Below are 6,000 nucleotides of genomic sequence, written 5' to 3' on the forward strand. Positions count from 1 at the left end.
AATCAGCACCAAGACAATTTCGATCGATTTCAAAGTTGGAAAACTTACTAATGGAACATGTCACTTCCAGGATAATATCCACGTTAAGGTGTATCGCTTTTTTCAATAGTTTCATCAATTTTTTTCTCTATATTCACCAAAAACAACAAAAATTGAAGAGATTATTGGAATTAATTTCTCTGAGTTTTTATCGAATATAATCACCGTAGCGAAACTGTCAATTTCTGAGTTACTGCTCTCTTATGCTCTGTAACATCAACTGACCAATGACCATGGAGAGACGGAAAACATTTGTCTGAAACAAATGCGCCCGTTTATTGTTAATTTTAGCATCAAAACCTGTACGGAATAATTTACTTTGATTACGTTTGAAAATATCCGAAAAATTTCTGAATTTTTCATATGACGTAGCTGTTCATCAGCACTAAGCAATCGTGGCACCTATAGCTTCAATATTTTATGCAAAATTATTTAGCCATTCGCTTGAAATATTCATATGTTATATCACGTACTACTCGAAAATTGGTAAGTGGATGGGCAGCATTGTTCATCTTAATCTGATCGATTTCAGAGTGGAGAACCACTTACTAATCGAATGGGTCACTTTCAGGATAATATTCATGATAGGGTATGTCGGCTTCTGTAATTGTTTCTTCACCTAAAGAATCAAATTTGTGTTTTCTCCATATCCACCAAAACCAAAAAAAAAAAATTTATATGAGTATTGAAATAAATTTCTCCGAGTTTTTATAGAATATATTCACCATAGCGAAATAGGTAATTTCTGATTGCGATAAACTGCTCACTTATTTTTTTCGATTACCTAGTATTTTAAAGCAATTCAAATTGTTCAATTCTTATAATTGTCTGAGTTCCGATACATTGAATAAAACAATTTTGAATTGATTTGGTCGGCCTCACTTATAGATATTTATTTTTCTAATATTATTTGCTAACAGCTACTTTAATTGTCTCTGTTATTGTCTCTTTATTATTGATAATATGCTACTTTTATGTCACATTTTAAACAAAATAGATGTTCCTCAGGCAAACAGATCTCTTGATAGATCCTAGAACATTTTTGGACTAGCTATTAATTGCTTCAATTATTCTTTTTAAAAAATATGAATTAATCACTTGGAAGACTTGCTTTTCGGAATATTTTGCAGCTAGAAACTAATGGAAAGTTGAGAACTTATGAATCGAGTAATGCTATGGAACAATATTTTGGTAAGCTCATGGATAAAATACTGAATTCAAAAAAGAGTGATATCAAAAAATTTGTTCTCAAAATTGCGATAGAATGCATACAGAACCGATTAAATGGTCTGTCTACATACGGTTTGATAAGCAACCAGTTCATTCCAAATATTGAAAGAACAGATAAATTAGATATCACCGTCAATTCCACCAATCCAATCAAAAATACGGGATAAGTCTGTATATATTGCCAAATTGTTGAATTTCTTTCCGCTCAAAGAGTAGCGTCGGTGCTAAAAATTTAGTAAATATATGTTGAACCTTGGAATGTGGAATGTTCCTGTCGATTAGTGCTATTCAGCATTTTTCCAAACGCAATCGCAACTCTTTAGATGTCAAGGACATCAGTCAACTCACGAATTGTTGAAAATTGAAAAAAAACACTTCAGGAGTTATTACTGAATTGTTAGTAAAAATTCCTGCTAGAATTTTAGAATTTCTTACAGAAGAGTATAGGATGCTGGTGTAAAATGCTGTGGAGTCAGAAAGTTATGAACTTCTGTCGATAAGAAAGCTCTATATTAATTTTTCGTAATACACTGAAGTTACACCGCATCAGATTCATGAAAACTTCTATCTTCAGTTGAATCAAACTTGAAGGTGAAAATATATTTTTTCTCATGTTTTTTATACACTTAGTGGGTGTATGAGTGGATGATACTAACCGTAAAACATGGTGGCGTATCATAATGATCGGAAACTGCATGACCGAACTTGACGAACTGTTCGTATGCGAGGGCCGCATGATTTCTCCATTTCATTCATCATTCTTTATGCCGATAGTTTCATGGATGGCGTTATATCATAACAAGATCATTTTCAATACCACAAATTTGCCCGCACTATGACACGGCTTCTAAAATGGACTGCTCATAAATACTCATCAAAACGGTATCGTTATTCCCATATAGTGTGAGAAAAAAGTCTACTATCAATCTTTATCAAAATACTTTTCTCCCTATGTTCAGTAGTAAATTTTCACTCTCCTAAATTTATTGCTGATATAAAATTTTTTACGTAGGAGTCTCGTTTAATGTCTAAAACCATAAAGTAAAAAACGGAATAATGACAAAATCACGTAATATTCCCTTGTTGTAAGCTTTCTTTATTGCACAATTTAGGTAACGTCCATTAAAAATTGAGCTATATGTGGAACAATCACTTGTAAAAAAATTATTGACAATACGGTTTGTTGATGACAAACTTTACATATTTCATACTGCAAATTAAATCGTTGTATTGTTTCAAATTGTGTTGATCATGAAATTGTGATTAACAAACTAGAATATTATGGCATCCGAGGTGTTCCCTTAAAATGGTTTCTATCTTATTTTGGATGTCAAAAAGTTTCAAGTAAATTGCCAGCTTGCAGTGGTGTACCTCAGGGTTCAGTTTTGAGTCCAGTTCTTTTTTTGCTATTCATTAATGATGTCACAGACTTGCAAATTAATAGTAAATTCATCTTATTCACAGATGTAGCCTGGAGTGGTCCAGATATACAATCTTCACATTCTACCATAGGCAATGGTCTATATATATATTATAATTACTATAATAAGTCAAATTATATTTGATGTTTCATATTATTTAATATAAAATTGTGTTGCTTTGTCGATAAAATTATAAAATTTGATGACAATAAAGCTTATTTCTCTCTTTCAATAATTCACCATACGCTATGGAAAAGTCAAAGCAAACAAATCCATTAATAAGGAAAGAGGGCGTATTGGAAAAATGGCTTGGACACGTCGATTTGTATTTTCAAATTTGCATACATTTTATAAATCAAACGGATTGTCATGTAACTGTGGCTAATAACAAATTTCTTACTCCAAATGTAGCTTCCTGTATATTATTTATTTTTCTGATTTTTCAAAAAATTTTTAATCTAATTTGTGTAAAGTATCCTATACCTATCGTCAAATTATTCCATTTAACTATCTCGCCATATTAGAATCAATATTTATTTTCCATTCAACTTTTAATATTGAGAGAGTACGCAGGAACTATTCTAGCCCTCCGTTTTACTGATATGAATAAAATAATTTTTATGTTTGTTCTCATACTCCTAACAACTTGTTTGGCTTGCATGATGGTAGGGATCAATGTTAGTGCTATTGATGTTTGATTTCATAAAGTGAGCTTGAAAAATGCTTAATTCAACAGAAGTGCACAGAAAAATCATTCCTGAAATGATTGGTTATGGAAATAACACACGAATACAAATTGAATGGTAGCAATGTTAGAAAGTATTTTGATCCCATTGGAAGATGTTTTGTTTTTGATCACAGTACATATATAATTCACGATTATGTTAATTGCCAAAATTGCGGTCTATCGTAAGTCTATCTCTCATTGATGGCAATATGAATGAGAATAAATATTTAGAACTTCTCCCAAAAAATGTCATACCATCTTTGACAAACTTATATCCTAATCCAGTAAGATAATATGGTTTTAGCAACATGTAGTACATCCCTGTTACCAAATTGTTTCAAATTGGTGGATAGGAAGACTCAGATCAATACAATGGCAAGCACGATCTCCTTAGCTGATGCCATTATACTTTTTTTGTGAGGATGTGTTACAAGTATTGTATACAAAACTCAGCTCTCAGCTTAGATGATTCAAAAAGACGAATCACGCTCACGATTGGATCAGTCATACCTGAGATGTTGAGTAACGTTAGAAAACTTTTCTATACCAGATTAGCATGTTACCGAGACGTGCACGGCGAGAATTTTTAACATATACTACAATGACATCAGTATTTTTCTGCTTTTATTTACATTAGAACATAAAATAAGAGTTACTTATAAAGCTTTTATTGTACTGTAGCTAATTTATTAAATATAATAATTTCCTCTTTCAATGCAAATTTTTAATAGCAAAAATGCCCAGACCATTGGATGTTTTAATTTTACATGAAAAGAATTGTAAACACAAGGTCATTAAGTGCAGGACTACGATCAAACTATTATCTATAAGCTACCAATGCATTAGAATCCTGAATAAACATGATAAGCAATGTCTTAAGCCTTCAAATTGCTAATTATATATTATATGAGTATTTATATTTGTTATTGTTCATTCGTGTATTTTTCTAAATTAACTCCCATTAATTCGTTCTTAAATTTATCTTTGGCTGATATATACAGTAATGTTTGCATGAAAACTTCATACGAATAAAAATATTCACCAAATTCCATAAGGAAATGAGAAATCTAGAGCACAATAACAGATTATTCTTCTATTCATATATTTTCAAGGATAACGAGATTTTCTCAGTGGGTGGATAGATCTTCCGTACTACGGGTGGTGATTGAATCATGAGTGCACGGGAAAAGTCCCTAAAGAACATGTGAAATAAATAAATCCGATTCTAAGAAGAAATAAGATTCCCAACAGGGCAACGCCGATAATTGAATTTGAATGGACTCATCAATTATTCTCTAAAACGACAAACAAAATTTTAGTATACAGTTATACATAATTTCAATGGCAAATCAGATTGGAAAAAATAGGGAACATACATGTTCTATAATTACAAAATATTTTTTTCTACGACTAGTAATTTGCACAGCAAAGTTTAAAAATCATAAAACAAAACATTTTATGCGAAAATAACTTAATGAAATTATTGTTCTCAGTAAGGATGATTATTCAATAGAAAATTTAACAATTTTCTCAGAGAAGTTGCCGGCGGAAAAAAAGAAGGTATAACATCAAAACCATTTCTAAAAAATATGAAAAAATAATTTTTTTGGATTAACTGACGGAAATACTACATATTTTTTCTCAAAATTGTGTTTAGTTTCTGCTCGTTAGTTCTATGTTCTATTTCTCACAATGGAAAACTATTATTCTTTCAGCCAACCAGATGACCTCCACAGCTAGTGGCTTTCGTTGGATTTTTTTGATATCTTATTAGCTGTTACCTTATTATTTGTTTGATTCATCAGCTAAATTTATTATATTTCATTCAGAAATACGCACAAACTTTCTAGATAATTAATCTGAATGTCAAAATTTGCTGTAGTTCAAATGAACGTGCCAAGAAAATAATTCTCATATGTTGAAATATCAGGCAGTTTCCTTTATAGGCAACACATCTTACAAGCAATGTACGATTGAAACCAAGGAATAAAAATATCAATTCTACTTTTTGAAGTGGTATTAGTAGCAAAGAGAATACTTGTGTTACAAAAGAATTGAATATATCAGAAAATATAGGAAAATTGAAATTACACATTAATTATGAGTAGATTGAAACCTCTCTATTATCTATCAATTGCTGACAGTATACTCGTAGTACTCAATTGACCGTTCGATTATGTTATACAATTATATAAAATATAACACCCAGTTACTCTATTCACTTAGCAAACCTTAAAGGTCACTTGAACACGCTCCTATAATGATAGCTGGCTATCAGAGCTCCCATATTTTATCATATTTTCATGACTTGGTATTGATCTTTTAAGAAATTGCAACCGTTCCATTCAGTTTTGGATAGTGTCGTATATTGAGATAAAACTTAATATCTTGTGGACAATTCATACGGCATCCAAACATATAGTTTTTTGTATCTATATCTTTTTGATTGAATCCAAACTGTTTAACGGTCGTGCTCAGTTCATCAGCGATGTTCTAATAGCTTACATGGCGATCTATCTGCAAAATTTGTAAAACGCTACTTGGTATCAGACGATCTTTCACAACCAAATTTCAATTGAGGAA

Source organism: Diorhabda carinulata, chromosome 3 (assembly GCF_026250575.1).
Source record: "Diorhabda carinulata isolate Delta chromosome 3, icDioCari1.1, whole genome shotgun sequence".
NCBI lineage: Eukaryota > Metazoa > Arthropoda > Insecta > Coleoptera > Chrysomelidae > Diorhabda > Diorhabda carinulata.